Genomic DNA, 18,518 nt, shown 5'->3' on the forward strand with positions numbered 1-18,518 from the left:
TTCTGATATAGATATAGACATAGGTAGAAACATAGATCAACAGACTGAAGAAACTGAGGGAGTTAGTTTCGTTCGCTTGTTTTATTTTTATTTTTATTTTTCTAATCAAGATGCATTTTGGGAGGCTGCATTCAATTCCAATTAGGGGAAGCTTTCATGCCTTTTATATCAGAACAACTATATTTAACATCGCCACTCACTCCAAATAGTAATTGGATTTTATAAGGTATGAGGCTTTTAAAGCTACTCCGGGTCTCAGAGTCTTCTCTCTGCTGCTAATGAGCCACGCTGGCTGAGCTTGAGGCACAAATGCTCTGGCAGGGGCTCCCCAGGCACCGTCATCTCCCACCGCACCTCTCCTGGTGGCTACAGAGGCGTGCGCAGGGCCTTGGTTAATTTTCACAGCCAAGGGAGGAAGCAGTTGGTTTTTCGAAAAACTACATAAGTGATCTGAGGGAATTGGCACACTGGCTTTTTAAAGGATTCAGAATTAGGATTTAAATATAAAGACTGCAGAGAAGAGGGAGGAAATCACACATTCAGAAACACGCTATCCTACTGGAAAATGCTTCAGTTTTTAGGGAAAAGGGGAGACTTTTGCAATGCTCACTGAGATTATTCATGATGCCATCCACCTCAGGCTGCTTCCGTGGCTACGAATAAAAATTTCTCCAATGTCAGAAGATCTTTCAAAGAAGCCAGAATGTCACATTAACTGTACTAAGAAGATACAATTTTAAAAGCAAACAGCAAAGGCCAGAGAATCCTCTTCTGGAATCTGGGAGCGTGCCCATACACAGCCTGGAAGTCTACCAATTCCCCCACATTTCCTTTCACGAGGTAGTCAAGAGATAACACGAAATGTAGCAGGAAACATTTTCTGGATTCTGGGAAGACAGTGGAAAGGAAGAGCCAGGAACCTGCCTTACCACCCAGACAACAGCCCCACCGACAGAGCCTGTCTGCTGTGACATGGAGCCCTGGAGTGCCTTGAGGACTCCACTCTTCCAAAGGAAGGCACACATTTCAAACTGCCCAACTTCCGTCCATTTCCACTCTGGATACAGCAATGGCTACTCATTTCCCACCGTCCAGTGCTGCAGGTCACATGTTTCTGGAACAGCTGGCATGCAGCTTTGAGAAGCAATGATAGATAATAATTTAAAAAAAAAAAACTGTCCTCAAAACCTGTGTTTTGAGCATGGATTGCTGCTTTGGAGCCCAGAGGCAAAGAAGCGTCGGTGAACAGTGATTTCACACACTTCCAGAGACTTGAAAATGATGTTTTCTTTTTGGGGTCTTTCTCCTTCTCCTTTAGAAGGCAGACATCATGGACTATGGCAGAGAAAAAGAAGCCAGATTCAGGAAAATGCTGTTCCTCATATGCTGTCTCCCATATATGGAGCCTGGGTTTATATAGATGCACGCAGATACATACATGAGAGTAAAGGGGAAAGGACTGTGGGAGGGGGAGGGACATGACAGGGGGAGAGAGGGTAACATGGGAAAAGAGAGAAAGTATCACATTCATATATAAAATATAGATTTCAATGTGTGTGAGAGAGAGAAAGACAAAGTAGGGGAGGAGAACAGAGTGGGAACAATTTCTGGATAGGAAGGGAATCGGTAGAGTCAGGGAGGCATGAGGAGGCCTGTGGTATGAATAAATGAGAGGAAGGCAGAATGATATATACATACATATACATACAAACATATACATATATGTATATATACATATGTGTGTGTGTATATGAAAATGTCATAACGGAGCTCATTATTTTGTACACTAATTTAAAAAGCATTAAAAAGCAAATGCTCACACAGGAAGAAGGAGGGAGCCACTAAGCATGCCCATGTGCAAGATCAGCCACTGAAAAGGCCGAAGATGACCCTGAGGGACCACTTTAGACTCATCTCTTAGCACAAAGATAGCCTTCAATGATCAGAATAAAATCAACTAAAAATGGGTTTTAACTCTTTTTTCTTTTAGTGCTCGATCTTTTTTTATATTGAGCTCTACATTTTTTTTCTGCTCCTCTCCATGCCTCTTCCCTCTTCTTCAACCCTCTCCCGTGGTCCCCATGCTCCCAATTTACTCAGGAGATCTTGTCTTTTTCTACTTCCCAGGTAGATTAGATCCATGTATGTCTCTCTTAGGGTCCTCATTTTTGTCTAGGTTATCGGGGATTGTGATTTGTGGGCTGGTTTTCTTTGCTTTATGTTTAAAAACCACCTATGAGTAAGTACAAGTGATAATTCTACAAGATTTTTAAAGAAGAACTAATACCAATATTCCTCAAATTGTTTCACACAATAGAAACAGAAGGAACATTGTCAAACTCTTTTTATGAGGCTACAATTACCCTGATACCCAAACAACATAAAGACATTACTAAGAAAGATAATTACGGACCAATCTCACTCATGAACATTGATGTATCAAAAACAAAAACAAAAAAAAGAATTCAACAAACACCCAGGAGAATGAACTTAAGGAGTCTACACCAAGATGTAGTCTAGTCTTGAGAAAAATCTCAAAGGTGGTAGGGAAAGAAAAACATCACAGACAGTAGTCCTCATTAAAAAAATTAAGGCAGATTTCTCAGCAGCATTATAGGAGTCCAGAGGCAACGGGCTTCTATATTAAACAGGTGGAAAACTTTAACAAAACAACAACAATAAAAACCATTGCCACCAATAACCCTATGTCTGGCAAGAGTGAGAAGTTAGTGTTGTTGTTAAATAAGCAAAGACCGGGGCCCTCAGCACACTAGCCCTGCCCTAAACGGATTGCTCAGAGGAGCCCTGTTTGTGACTAAGGAGCAAAGAACAAGCAGCTACTGCTGTGTGAAGAAAGACTTAGGAGGTTTCATAAAGCCACGACTGTAGTCATTTTTAACTTTATCTTTTTCTTTTCAACATGATTGAGGAGACCAAAGCCCTCAAAACAGTTACAAGTCTGAAGCCCCACACTACCGCAACTTTTACTTGTACTTCCACGCCTATGATTCGACTGGCACGTTTTGAAAGTAGTTATTAACTTATAGTTTGGGACGCATTGTGCATAGAGATGTAACGTGGCCTTCTAGAAGTGGCATTGTGGCATTAGTGGCTGAAAGCAGCAAAAGTTGAGCCGGCGCAGTGCTTTCGAGGGCGACCGGGCCTTTCTCAGCCCAGATGTCAGCCCAGATGTGTTTGAATGGAGGACTCAGGTGCTTGACCACCGATGCTCACCCAAAGTCAACCCAAGACAGTTGCCTCACATCAGTGAGGACTAAAGGAATGGCCCACACAGGTGTAAGGAAAAAAGCGAAAACAAGCTCCACAGAAGAAAATCAAGAAAGGTGGGGGTTTAGCGGGAAAGCAAAGAAACACTTAATGGTGGAAAGGATTCCAAGGAGAGATGGAAGGGTAAATACACAGCTATGCCTTAAGGGCTTTTAATTGGAAGTATGGCTGACACTGGACAGAACCTGACATAATTATGATAGAGACTGGTTAATTCTCAAGTTGTAGCTTGGAGCCTGGTGCTGGGGGTGGGGTGACCTGCACACTCCTGGCATGGCCCCTTGGCCTGGCCAGGGAGAAGAACAACATACTTTGCCCACTGACACATTTATAGATGTGGCCATGTGTGTGCTACAACCCCTCTCTGTCTACAGCCACCCCCAGCCAGCTTTGCTAATGAGCTGTTCCCTCAGCTCATCATGCTGGTCTCCAACCAGCTTGGATGGTGTCTTGCTGGCTGTTAGTTACACCATTCTTGGTCTCGTGTTTACGTGACTAGTTTATATAGTTTTACCACAGGCCTTTCTCCCCATCACCGCCTACAGAGCGCTAACTCCTGCCTCTGAACTATAAAGGAGCATATGTTTTTTTGGCAGTGCTAAAGATAGAGCCCACAGACTCACAAATGCTAGGCGAAACCTTTACTACTGAGCCCCATCTCCTCCAGCCCGGGGGAGATATATTTCATATTATTGATGTTAAGTTGATAGAAATTCAAATTAAAGTGTTCTAATTTTATATGTTAGATGCAATCCATGATAACCACAAATAAAATAATTACAGAATAAACAGAAAAGTAAATTATAAGAGGAACATTTTACTAGTTAGAGTCAGGTAGATACAAAAGAACAAACGAGCAAAAAGTGGATGCCATATAGATAAGAAATAGTAAAATGACAAAAATCCTTTGTCAGCAATTACTTTAAATAAAAGTAGATTAACCTCTTAAATTAAAAGACTGAAAATGGACAGCTTGCTCCAATTCTGAGGGGACTTAAGAGGTGAGTGAACCGTCACAAGGCGGAACACCCCACTCTCTAGGACCTCCCCAGTGGGACAAAACTCCGGGCCCCTCCCCCAATGACCTTGGCTTTTCTAAACAGCCAGCAGGGAGTTTCCTGTGACTAGGCTCCCCCATTACCCAACTCCATCCATCCACCGGACCCTCCAAGCTACCAGCTCCACCCCACCCCTAAACTCACCTATCCTTCTGCAACCTTGGTGGAACTCTGAAACAAAGCCTGCTCCAATACTCAGGGGACTTAAGAGTGAACAGTCATGCAGCAGGGCACCTCACTCTCTAGGACCTTCACAGTGGGACAAATCCCCTAAATCTAAGAATAATAGGGATAGAAGAAGAGGAAGAACTCCATCTCAAAGGCACAGAAAATATATTCAACAAATTCATAAAAGAAAATTCCCCCAACCTAAAGAAGGATATCCCTATGAAGGTACAAGAAGCTTAGAGAACAACAAATAGACTGGATCCAAAAAAAAAAAAAAAAACAAATCCCCTCGCCATATAATAATCAAAACACAAAACATACAGAATAAAGAAAGAATATTAGGAGCTGGAAAGAAAAAAGATCAAGTAACATATAAATGTAGATCTATTAGATTTACAACTGACTTTTCAATGGAAACCATGAAAACCAGAAGGTGTTTGTGTGTTTCCCTTCTTTGGGTTATGCTGGTGCGGCAGGGCTGGGGAGGTATCAGTTGCCTGTGTTTTTGTGGGTTCAGTTAACTTCCTTAGGTTGGGGCTTTCCTTCTGATGCTTTCTTTAGTGCTGGGCTTGTGGATACATATTGTTTAAATCTGTTTTTTTTCATGGAATATCTTTTTTTCTCTATCAATGGTCATTGAAAGCTTTGCTGGGTATAGTAGTCTGGGCTTGCATCTGTGGTCTTAGTGTCTGCAGCACATATATCCAGGACCTTCTGGTTTTCATGGGTTCAGTGGTAATTTGTGTGTGCGCAGACAGACAGACAGACAGACTTCCTGCTCCATACTGGGTGTTCAGTGATTGCTATTGCCATCTGTTGCGGGACTTTCCAGATAGATATGAATAAATATCTACTCACCCCAGAGAGCCCCAGAGAGAGACCAAGGAAATAATGTTCCGGAAGTCTAGCTCAGTGTTACCAGCGAGTTACTGGGGCTATTTACAGGAGCAGGGTGAGGGATTACTTACAGGAGCCACAGGTCTCTCTGAGGCAGAGGAGTCACTGAAAAGCCCACCCCAGCATGGCAACTCACGAGAGTACCAACCCTGTAGCTCCCTGGACGGCTTGTAGGCGGCTCCAACTACTGGGACATCTCCTGTTCCCAGCGACTGTTGCTGTCTACAGAACTTTAAGCAGAGCCCTTATGAGTTCTGTTTACTTCCTCGGCCCTTATGAAAGCCTCCTTCCTCCCTAAATCAGAGAGTGTTTCAATCCAGAGGAAATAACTACAAGACACCATCAGTCCCTTTAATCAAGCAAGCCATAAGAAATCAATCAGGCGCACACACCCACAGAGTCTGCCTTTTCCCGTCTTTTTCCACAGCGCTCATCTTAGCTGGTTCCTTTCATCTTTATCCACAATCCTGACCTAAGTACAATCCAACCACCAAGGTCGCGCGGCCTTATAATGTAATTAGCCAGAGAAAAAGTAAATTTGGAACTCAATGTCAATAGTAAAATCTTTTTTAATTAGACTATAAAATAACCAGTTTCCTTGTGGCATGTTCATGTCTACTGGGTCTGGGTTAATCCCCGTCCTCTGTAACTAATCTTCTAGGCTTTTAAGAACTAGGTGTCTCTGCCTCCAGCCTCGGCCCCTCCCCACCCACTATTCACCTCTGGGCTAAAGGAATCTGTGTAGAAGGAACATCCGGCTCTCTACGTTTTCTGGGACCTGTTGCTCTGCTCCACGCTTGGACCCACATTCCAATTGCATTGAACAGTTATGGTTCTCCAAGTCTGTCATTTTAAATGGACGTCTCTGTCTTTGCCCACACAGCCCCTCCTCCTAACAAGTTATTCCACGGCAGCCATATTCACAGCCTAGCTTCACGGTTGCTCTTCCATGAGATGCTTCCCAGCTTCCTCAGCATTTGACTCTATGGCTACAACAGCTGAGCAGAAAGTTTGCCTCTTTCTGGCAGGAACCAGTGCCTGTTTCCTTCCTTGATCCAGTCTTCTATATAAGGCTGACAAGTAGGAAATTGTGATATTAATATGGACCTACCTAGTGCCGAAGGAGACAAGGGTGGCAGCCATGGCATAGATTTTGAAATACCTGGATTTGAATTAAGTTTGGAAACTCTAATTGAGGTGGGAATTCCCAGTGGACAGTAAGGACCCAGGGGAAGCAGATGGGAAAATGACAACCAGGTCACATGCAAACAAGGACAGCATAGTTGAATTAACAGGCAGCAATGTGCCAGCCAAGGCTGCAGACCAGCAATGCTGCCCAGGACTAGCAACCAGGAGACGAGCCACGAGACAGACAGTGGAGTTTGAACATTTGACACCCACCCTCACACACAATTGGGCAAACAGCCTGTATACAGCACAAATTCATCTCCCTGGTTTGTGCAAGGAGGCATGCCCAGAGCATGTGGGTCCTTCAGTGTTTCAGACTGTGATAGTCCAGGGAATTAGGCAACCTTAGTAGAAATTACTTGAGTGCGTGTCCACGGTCTCTTTAAGTCCTGTAAAAACTCCCTAGACAAGACACTGGGTGGTTTCTCCTCCTGGGATTTTCTCTCACCTTCCTTAATTTCTCACTTTTTACCCATTTTTCTTAATAAAATCTGCTTTGACTGTGATCACTCTTTCCTTGTCCACAACTTTATTCCTCACCAACATGGATGCAAAAACGGAAGCGCCACGGTCTCGGGTCGACATTTGGTTAGCGGGAACCGTCCGCGACGCTCCAGCCGCTTATCCAGCACCTTAGCGCTTATGTCAAGCCTGTCTGCGCTGAGAGAGGCCCCTTCTCTCTCTCGAGGATCCACATCAACGCCAGTCCGAGATTCAAATGAGATCCAGGCTGTGTGTCATTCCATGTCTCACCCAGCATCCAGCACGGTCGTGCTTTGGAGATGGGGCATCATTTGGGGAGGTTTTCAAAGTGTCACCATGACAACTCATATCTGATGTGTGCACACCATTGTGTGTCAAGGACACGCTGATTGTGCTGAAATCATGGTGCTAGTGAAACCTCAAACCCCGAGAGAAGCCTCAGGCTGAGCCATGGTTTCAGATGCTAATTTCCACACAACTGTGTTTGTTTAAAGCGCATCAAGCAGCCCTTTGGTAGTGTGTTCATTTTCTTCTCGGGTATGCATGTGTCACTTCGTCTCTATTGACATTGTTAGAAAGAATGCAAACAAAAAAGATCATCTTTGATTCTGTAGCAGAAATGTGGTTTTTGAAAGCCAAGCTCTATAAATGTGAACCAAGATGGGAGTGGGGAAAGAGCCATAATTTCAAGTGCTTCTTATTTACAAATCAAAGGCAAAGCCAGCCAGCTTGTAGTCAATAGAATTTTACTGTCAACTCTAGCTAGGAGGAGCTTAGATAGAATGCTGGAGGGTTTTATACCATAGGAAGAGGTGACCTCAGCCCTTCAGCCCACTGGGAATACAAGAAGAAGCAGTTCAAAGGTGCCAGGGTTCTTATCAACTTATCTTAGGGCAAAGCCTCAGGTAGAGGATCAAACCCTCTAGGTGAAAGGGAAGAGCCCAAGAATACTGCAGCCATGGCCTGCTTCCTCTGATGAACATAGCAGGAGACAGTCTACAGATTCCATAACAGTGTAGCACAAACATGCATCTAACATGGATGGACATGGGAAGGTGGCACTTGGTGAAGGGACTATCAAAACATAGTAATGATAATGATAAAATAAATCAAATTGAATGTTACTTAGTTCAGTAAATTAAATATTAAAGAACTCATGGAATATATATATGTTCATCAAGAACAACAATAAAAATTGGAGAGAAAAGAAATAAAAATAGACAAAAATAAAATGGGCCATGGGCATCTGCTCAGTTTCATTAATAACCAGGAAAATAATTATTAAAATCATAATTAGGAAGCATTTCACACCATTCAGTCAGTAAGAACTGAAGAGCTGGACAAGTCTAAGGTTTGGATCAAGAGTCGTTCTGCTCATTGCAAAGGGAAGAGATAAAGCTCGGTCATAGACCCATGACTGCAACCACTTTGGAAAACAAATGGACACTATCCAAACAAAAGAAGCATGTATGCATCCCACAGTTCAGACACAGCTCTCTCCTTCCTAAGGCTTTACATACGTGCACCAGGAGATATGTCCAAAATCACAGCGGCATTCCTTTTAAAAGATATTTTCTTAATATTTTAAGTTATATGTGGTTGTGTGTGTCTGCCCGTGGGTATGTGCACATGAGTGTAGGTGCTGGAGGAACCCAGAAGCATTGAATCCTCTGCAGGTGAAGTTCCAGGTGGTCATAAGCTACCGCGTGGGTTTTAGGAATAGTACCCAGATTCTCTGAAAGAGCGGCAAATACTCTCAGCTGCTGAGCCACCTCTCAAGGCCTCCCTCACAGTAGCATTCTTTATAGAAGACTTGAGCAAACTCCTTCTGTGAAGGACCAAACAGCAGACACTTGACTCTTTGAAGATCATCCAGCAACAGCTTAATTCTGCACTAGAGCCAGGAAAACAGCAATTCAACAGTACAGAAGCAAGGGACTACGGATGCATTGTCACAAAACGTGCTAGGCACCATGAAATTTGAATTTCATATTTACATGTAACTTGAAGACATATCCTTCTCATGTTGTGGGCCAAAATGGTCCAGCTTTACTGGTGGCTTGATTAGACTGGGAATTACCTAGAAGACACATCTCTGACATGTTCATGAGGGTGTTTCTCAACAGGCTTAAAAAAGAGGTACAGCCCACTCTGAATGTGCATGGTGTCGTTTCATGGGCTGAAACCCTTGAGGAGGGAGCTCCCCTTTGGCATTCACCTGCCTCACTTTCCTGACTGACGGTGCTGTGTGACTGGGTATCCCACGCTCCTGCCTCCGTGCCATCCCTGCCATGAATGATGGACTGAATATTGTTTATTCTGTGAGTCGGAATAAATCTTCTTCCTCAGTTTGTTTTCTTGTGGCAAAGATAGAAGGAACTACTGCACAGAAACAGGCAGAACATTGTTTTCAAGCCTCTGGTGAAATTGTGTAATTTGAATAAAACAAAAAAAAACAAGAAAGAAACAATAAATTTGTCTACGACAAAGAGCTAAGTAAAATTTAGCATACAAACGGTTGAAATCACACAGTGGAGAAAAGGAATAAATCCACACATCAGCATCAATGGAATGCAAAAAGAAGACCTTTACCGCAAGAAGACAGTCAACAGTGGGTCAGTGGGATGGCTCAGTGGGTAAAGGCCCCCTACCATCAGGCTGACACCCCGAGTTTCTCCCTGGGAACCCAGTGTGCAGTTCTCGAGAGCTCTTACTTCAGAGTTGCCCTCTGGCCTCCATATGTGAACTGTGACTGCTACACACACCCACTTTAACTACATAAAATGTATTTAGGAGAGAAGCCAATGGTGTTGGAGGGTAACGCTTTCAAGTCTTCTGAAAAGCAACCACCCAGGTGGCATTAAATACATAAGGATTTTATTTAGAGACGAGAACGTCATGAAGATGGTACCAGAACCAGGAAAGTCTAGAAGAGCCACCAGTTTGTGTGTGAGTTGACGTCATGAAAGCAAGGCAGGAAAGCAGGGGAGACGACAGAGCAAGATAAGGGGACCCAGAGACCCCAAGCTGCCTAAGAAACACATCAGTCTTAATGTCCTCACATAGCTAGTCACTGCCAGTAAACAGAGCGTGGTACCAGCACAAACACCTATTGCCTTCAGCTGAGCTCCTAAGCTCTTGGTTCCAATCTGCTCCCATGTGGCCGGATGCCTGGAAGGTGAGTCTCATGACCTCATCACGGCATACAGAATGCGTCCCACTCAGCAAGCTCCAAAATGGGCAAAATAGAACTATTTCGTGGTTTATGCAGAGGCATCGAAACATAAAGATAAGACTCTAAAGTGATAAGAAACATGAGCTTGCGACTGTGGATTACTCCATAGGGAAGGGTGGGGACAAGAGTTAATAGGTTTTACAGTAGGACTCAGTGTGGTGGAGTGCAGGAAAGATCTGCCTCAGCTGGAGGGAGGGCACACGGGTGTGCACGTATGATTCACATTTATGTTGTACACATAAATCTTATGTAGTTTTGTATGTGTGACATATCACTCAACCATTTTTATTGATAACTTATCTTTGCATACTTGAGGAGTGGTGTGTGAGACTACTGAGTTATGTGTCAAGAATAGTGGCCACAAGCATATAAAAACCAGAGCCTATGTGGGAAAAGCTACCTGGTTCAAACTGGGTAGATGCAAGCTTTTTTTCTTTATTCAGTCCTACAGATATCTCGAGACTAGCTTGGGGTTCTCTAACTCCTGTGGGAAAGCATTCTCTTTTTTTCTAATTTTTTATTAAGAATTTCTAACACAATCTTTTCTCATTTTACATAGCTATCCCCATTCCCATTCCCTCCCCTCCTCCAGCCTCCTCCACCTCCTCCCTCCACCTCTCCACCACTCCTCCCCATCCTCTCCTCAGAAAGGGTAAGGCTTCCCACAGGGAGTCAACAGTCTGGCACTTCACTTTGATGCAAGACCAAGGCTCTCCCTCCTTTAATCAGACTGAGCAAGGTAGCCCTCTAAAAACAATGTGCTCCTAGATACTTGTTCAAGCACTAGAGATAAATCCTGATCCCACTGCCAGTTGCCCCATAGACTGCCCAAGCTTCACAACTGTCCCCGACATTCAGTAGCCCCAATTTGGTACTGTGAGGGTTTGTCTGCTATCAGTCCAGAGTCAGTGAGCTCTCTCTAGCTCAGGTCAACTGTTTCTGTGGGTATCACCATCATAATCTTGACCCCTTTGCTCATATTATCACTCCTCCCTCTCTTGGGCTGGTCTCAGGTACCTCGGCCCAGTGCTTTGCTGTAGATCTCTGTATCTGCTTCCATCAGTTGCTGGTTGAAGGTTCTATGATGACAATTAAGGTAGTCATCAGTCTGATTACAGGGGAAGGCCAGTTTAGGCATCCTCTCCACTGTTGCTTAGAGTCTTAACTGGGGTCAGCCATCCTTGAGGATTCCTGGGGTTCCCTAGTATTACGTTTCTCAATAGCCCTTTAATGACTCCCTCAATCAAGATATCTTTTTCCTTTCTCTCCCTCACCTCCTTCTGCCTTCTTGAGCACCCCAATGTTCTCCTCCTCCCTCCCCTTCTCCCTCCCTTCTTCCCCCATCCTAATTTTCTCAGGAGGTCTCGTCTGTTTCTCCTTCCCAGGTGGATCCATGTATGTCTCTCTTCAGGTGCTCCTTGTTATCTAGCTTCTCTAGGATCATGGACTATAGTCTGATTGTCCTTTGATTTACATCTAATATCCACTTGTGAGTGAGTACATACCGTGCTTGTCTCTATGGGTCTGAGTTACCTCACTCAGGATGGTTTTGCATTCAAATGGATGGAACTCGGAAAGCATTCTCTTAACTGATGCCAGTCAGCAGATCTCAAAGGGACCTCAGAGCTCTGCATCTTTCTCTCATCTCTGTGGATGTGGCTAGCCCTGTGGGTCTTTCACCTCCTTGCCCAATAGCCACAGGAGGAATGGGTCCACCAAAGGCATACCCGCTTTCCTTAATAATTGAGCCCTGTGTGACGCCTGCCTGTTCTGAAATTACACCAGAAGTTCAAAAGTCAATACCACACTCCTGCATCATTTTATGGTCCTACCAGCTTCACAGGGGATTATAATTACTCGGAGGCCTGGCACTGGATGCCAACAGTTAGAATCCAACTTGAAGCAGAGACCAAGAGAAAAACTTGAGGGTGTCAAAGCAGGTTTTTTAATTCATAGTTAATGATTATTCATTGGTAATTGAATTTAAATTTTAAGAAATGCCACATATTTTTTCAACCACCAAGGGTATTTTCTCTTGATCTATAGACATGTCATGAGATGTTTCTAAGACTAAATCACTATTGCATTCCTGGAATGTTGTAAACTTGGTCATGAATTCAACCCTGCTTCTAGAATGCTGGACTCAGTTTGCAAAGTTACAATCAAGACTTGCTTATTTTCACAATGCAACTTGGACACCTTATTTTGCAATCTGGAGGTAGATCCCAGGGCCTCATATGTACAAAGCAGGTGTTCCACCATGAAGATACATCCCTGGTATTTTTGGTCAGAGGGGGATATCTCCATCAATTATATTGCATAAGGTTTTAGCAAATGCATAAGGAAAGTCCCCATGTATTTCTTTGCTCTGTTTCTTGTACATTAAATTGATAAAACCACCCACCCTGGCCCCCATGTCCTTTCTGAAATGCAACTTTTGACATTGCTGGAAATAGAACTTTAGTTTTTCAGTCTTGTCTGGTACTTGTCTTCTGAGTTTTGAGAGCCTTTCTCAATTTGACTCAAGATTGCAAGACACAAATTTCGATTTAGTCTATTTAATTAAACTTCATAATGTTATTACACAAACTCTTTGTATTCTTAGTTTCAGCAGCTTAATCTTTCTAATATGTAGGAAAATTGGCTGAAGTCGCTCTTTTCCAGGTTATAATTCTTTTCTTCTTGTGGCCTACTCTTCTTTCTTTGGTAATGATCTTTTATTGTCAAAGAAATGGCATTAGATGACATGTTATTCATTGGATGAGTATTTCTGCCTGTCTACAGTGTGCCTTGTATTAACAAGCTAAAATATCCCTCCATCAATTTTCATGTTTTATGTCTTTAATTAATACATAATTTTTAATTATATATTACTGTAAAAGTGTTTTAGTTGTGATTTTTAAATTGTTTCGTGTTAATCCGATATTTTAGATTTACTTATTTAGTCTTTTTAAATTATTATTTCTTTTTTTATTTTTTAGATGAATGCGTCCTTTACAAACAACCTAAAAAGAGATTATATTTGCTAGATTGCACTGTACTTAAGCCTCAAAGTAAAGTTAATCATTTTGATTTAAGTATCATAGCCTGTTTACGTGTACCATCATGAATAACACATAGTTTACTAAAGACTGTCTTGTCTCATGCTGTGAAGCCGAGGAGACATTTTCCCCATTTTTCCTGTTTTCTTACATTTCACACCAGGTTCTTTTCTGCAACGACATGAACACTGGCTGATTTTGAACTTTATGTCCATAACCATGCTTGAATTTTAGACTTAAGACTCATAACGTCTTACATGTAAGTTGTAACACGAACTTATGTATAAGTTCGACAGTAGACTTCTCAAACATCAAAGCTCAGAGCTATGGAGTGGAGCGCTGCTTACGGGTGACATAAGGCATTCATGCGCCTCTGTTCTTGCCTTCACCCTTCCTGTGCTCTTGCTAAGGTTACACAGCAGGGTCAGAAACTTTAGTGCCCACTTTACACTGTTCTGTTAGCTATCCTCTGTTTTCAGAGATTTCAGGGATTCTGGGTAACTTCTTAATTTCCCTAGTCTTTGCTTGAGTTGTACAACAACCCAACTGCTGTCTGTTTTCACTTCTTAGATAATCGGGGGTACTATTCCTAAGGGAGCGTTCAGCAGCTCTTGCTGTTGTCAGTGTTTTCACACCCTTAGGCTCTTTGGTTTCACCTGTCCATCTCCAAAGACAGAGAAGAGAAAACTAAACGTTCAGCATTAAAAAACTCTTGCTGATATGAAACCAGAGGTGGACCCGCAAGATAGCCTCCTAGGTAAAGGAGCCTGCTGCCAAGACTGACAGCCTGGGTCCAGTCCCTAAGGTCCGCAAGGTAGAAGAAAGGAGTCATTCCTACAAGTTTTTCTCTGACCTCCGCATGTACACTGTGGTATGTGCACGCCCAAACAGCAGACACATATGTACACACAGATAGATGATAAACACGGCATAGATAGACAGACAGACACATAGGTAGATGATAGATAGATAGATAGATAGATAGATAGATAGATAGATAGATAGACAGACAAACATACATAGATGGATAGATGAATAGATTAGATGAATAGATAGATAGATAGATAGATAGATAGATAGATAGATAGATGGATGGATGGATGGATGGATGGATGGATGGATGGATGGATGGATGGATAGATGGATAGACAGACAGATAGATAGACAGATGGATAGATAGATAGATAGATAGATAGATAGAGAGATAGATAGAGAGATAGATAGATAGAGGTGATGGGTAGACAGAAAGATAGATGAACAGATGTCATAAAAATAATTTAAAAGATTAGGGGAAAAGAAGGACATGGGAAGTGATAAAAAGATTTGTCTTTCAAAACAGGGACTTAGTCTATGACCACACCCAATCCCTTCCAAAAAAATAATGACTTGGAGAGATGTAGTGTCAACTGTAAACTAAAGAAAGACATTCCCCCTGCTTGAATAACTACAGGCAGGCATGTAATTATACAGATATATGGAGCCAGATTCAGGTATTTATGTGCATGGAGACAAGTATGGACACAGATCTACAAATACACAACACCAAAGGACAACGGCCTTCCCTCATCTGTTATCAGTTACACTCGGTTATCAGTGATCTCATCTGCTACCTCATCTGTTCCAGTTACACGCGGTTCTTCTTTGGCTTTAGACAACTTGTCTTGTGCAACTTTGTCGCCATTGTTTGTGTTTTCCCCTGCTGTTTAACGTTTTCTCAACAGCACACTGAGCTCCTTGGTGTCTTCTCTCACTCTTCCAGTTCCTTGGTGTTATTCATCTAAATGTTGGGAGCCTTCCTCAGTTTGGTTCAACATCAGAAATAGCTTAAACCAAAGTAATTATTTTATTAGTTCAAATGGCCAAATTATGAAGAATTGCCTTTTAAGAAAGAGGAGGAAAGAACCCACTGCCTTAGAAATTGGACTTTAAAAAACAAGCCCTAACCACCCTCTAATTCCTTTCACCCCAATGCCAGCTTTGGAGACACCCCCATGTGACTCTAGGGTGGTAAATTTGAAAAACATTGCATTTCTGGTTATATTATCCACAGGGTGAACTTTGTGACTTCTAATGTTGCTTTGGGGGTCCATGGTTTCATGTTTTGTCTGTCGTACCCCTTCTACCCTGCTGAATGCCATGTGCCTCAATCTTCTCAACACCTGTTAATGGGAAGCTTCAGCTCCACATTTTAAAAAGGCAATGGTTCATGAAGAGGCCATATTTATTAAGATTTACTGTCATTGTAATGGCACATTTGAAGTTCATTGATTGTAGTTTCCTTTGAAAAGCCAAACTGGAGAAGAAAAAGAAGCCCAAATTTACAATTTTCTTTTCACTGAAATTGCCTAATTACACATTTCAAAAATATATTCTGAATGACTTAAAACATCTGTCCAACGGTGGGAGGGGCGCCGGATGTGGAGGCAGCTTTGGGAACCACATCAATTGCGAAGGAATGCAAAACGCTGTATATTTTTTTTTTTGTGAGTTTTTGCTTCCAGATCTGTTATCAACCATTTAAAAAGTCATTAAATTTTAGATTCCTTAAAAGGCCGTCCTCTCATAGTAATCTCCCTTTTCATCAAAGTCTATGGTGTTTTCATCTCATCTTTGACTTCCTGAAGTTTATTGCCTTCGAGTCAGATATTTCTCAAAAATGTCTGCTGGTTCCTATAATAAAAAGTGTCTCCCAGGGAACGCTGCTCCCTGCCTCCCAAATCCCACGTTCTCCCTTTTCTACGTTTAGTCCTTTGATCAGGGAGAGGGGGAAGGCATTCTTACCGCTGCTCATAAACCGCCTGTGTGGCTCGGCTAGGATCAGCAGCCCTCCCTGCCTCCTATGACTCCGCCCAATTCCAGCCAGCTTCCCTGGGATTTGCAATGTTGTCACTTAAGGAAGAAACCCTGGCTATCTTTCTACTTTGAAGCTGTCTCTATTTATTTCTTTGCCAAAATCTTTTTGTCCAGTCGTTATATTGCTGATGCCCCATCTGCACAATCCAGTAATCACAGACTAAGAATTGATAGAGAACAGAGATGGGAAAATACAAACAGATGGACAGACAGACCCTCCAATGGGGAAAGAATTACCTCTGGTCTCATTTTACTCAAACTGCATTACTGGTTTCTGTGTGGTTTCCTCTGCATTCTGCAAAGAAGTTTTTTCCTGGTTCCTAGCAAGTTATTAAGTAAAAGTTTCTGATCCCCAGCAGTACTGGAAATATGAACCCCTTCTCTGTTTCCAACCTTATTCCAGTGGGATGGGGGAGAGCACAGTAAGAGTCCTTCATCTCCATATATTGTGATTCACAAAGCAAATCCACAAAGTCATCCAAAATCTTCAGCTGACAGATCTATCTGCCTGAAATTATTCAGAAGAAATGAGAGAGAAACATTTTTCTTTTGACTGTGGAGAAGGTAGTGGAGGCCTTGGGTATATGTGTACATAGCACACGTGTGTGCATGCCTGTGTGCGCATGCTCAGCAGCCTGTCCTGGGGTGGATAAAGAAAATGTGATGCTCATATATACTGGAGTTTTAGGCAGCAATAAATAAAAATCAAATCAAAACTTTTGCAGGAAATGGATATAACTAGAAATGATCACATTAAACAGACTTAAAAGAAAAATGATGCCTGTTTTCTCTCATATACAGAACCCACAATTAAAATTATTTGTTCCAGGGGTGCTAGAGATATGGTCCAGCAGTTAAGAGCACTGACTGGTCTTGCAGAGACCTGGGTTTGCTTATCAGTACCCACATGGTAGCTCACAATGGTCTGTAACTCCATTTCCAGGTGGATCCGATTCCTTTTTTGATTTCTGCAGGCTCCTACATGCACATGGTGCAACACCAACACACACACACACACACACACACACACAGAGAAAGAGAGAGAGAGAGAGAGAGAGAGAGAGAGAGAGAGAGAGAAGCTAAAGCATACACTTCAAATAAATAATGAATAAATAAATACTTTGAAAGAATAAATAAAATTGTCACCTGGACATGGTTGTGCATGCCTTCTTTAACCCCAGTCTCGAGAAGGCAGGGGCAAATAAATCTCTGTGGATTCAAGGCCAGCTAAGTCTACATAAAACATTCCAGACCAGCCAGGCCTACAGAGTAAGAACTTGTCTCAAAAAGAGCCAAATAAAAAAATAAAAGTGTGTGTGTGTGTGTGTGTGTGTGTGTGTGTGTGTGTGTGTGTGTGTAAGGAGATTGGGAGAAGGGAGGAAAGACTCTTAAGAAAGAAACTGGCCTGGCCTATAGCATGGGAGGAGGAAGACAGTGTTAGAGAGAGGTCATGGAGCCACCAGAGACAGATGCTGGGAACTTTACCTGGTAAGCCACAGCCACATGGTGATATACAGATTAATAGAAATGGGTTAAATTAATATAAGCATTAGCCAATAAGAAGTTAGAGCTAATGGGCCAAGCAGTGATTTAATTAACACAGTTTCTGTGTAATTATTTCAGTTCTGGGCAGCTGGGATGAGCAAGCAGCTCCTTGCAACAGGATTGCCTTGTTTTGAGATAGGATTTCATGTACCACAGACTCCTCTAAAACTCAGTAACTGAGGATGATATGAACTTCTGATCCTGCTGCCTCCACTTCTCAAGTGCTAAGATTACAAGTGTGCCAGGTTGTGGGGAGCAAGCTTTTTGCATGTTAGGCAAGCATTCTACCAATTGCGCTATGATCCTAGCCAATGGAGGGCAGCAGGATAGTCTTATCAGGAAAACCACGCATGCCAATGAAAATCTGTGATCTTTGAAACATCAAAACTTACCAGAAACGACATAGGAAGAAACAGAAAATTAGACTATCCTTCTATCTATGAAAGAAATAGCGTCTACGTTTCTAAACCAGTGGTTCTCAACCTTCCTAATACTGCAACCCTTCAACACAGTTTCTCATGTTGTGATGACCTCCAACCATAAAATTATTTTCATTGCTATATCATAACTATAATTTTGCTACTGTTGTGGATTATAATGTAAATATCTGATATGCAGGATATTTTATATGCTATGCCTGTAAAAGGGTCATTCAACCCCCAAAGGGGTGATGAACCACAGGTTGAGAAGCACTGTTCTGAATCCTCCCATGACCTCCAAGTTGACACAACTTCCACAGAGATTTCTTTCAAATATTTGAAA

Source organism: Myodes glareolus, chromosome 24 (genome assembly GCF_982192425.1).
Source record: "Myodes glareolus chromosome 24, mMyoGla1.1, whole genome shotgun sequence".
In the NCBI taxonomy this organism is placed as follows: Eukaryota; Metazoa; Chordata; class Mammalia; order Rodentia; family Cricetidae; genus Myodes; species Myodes glareolus.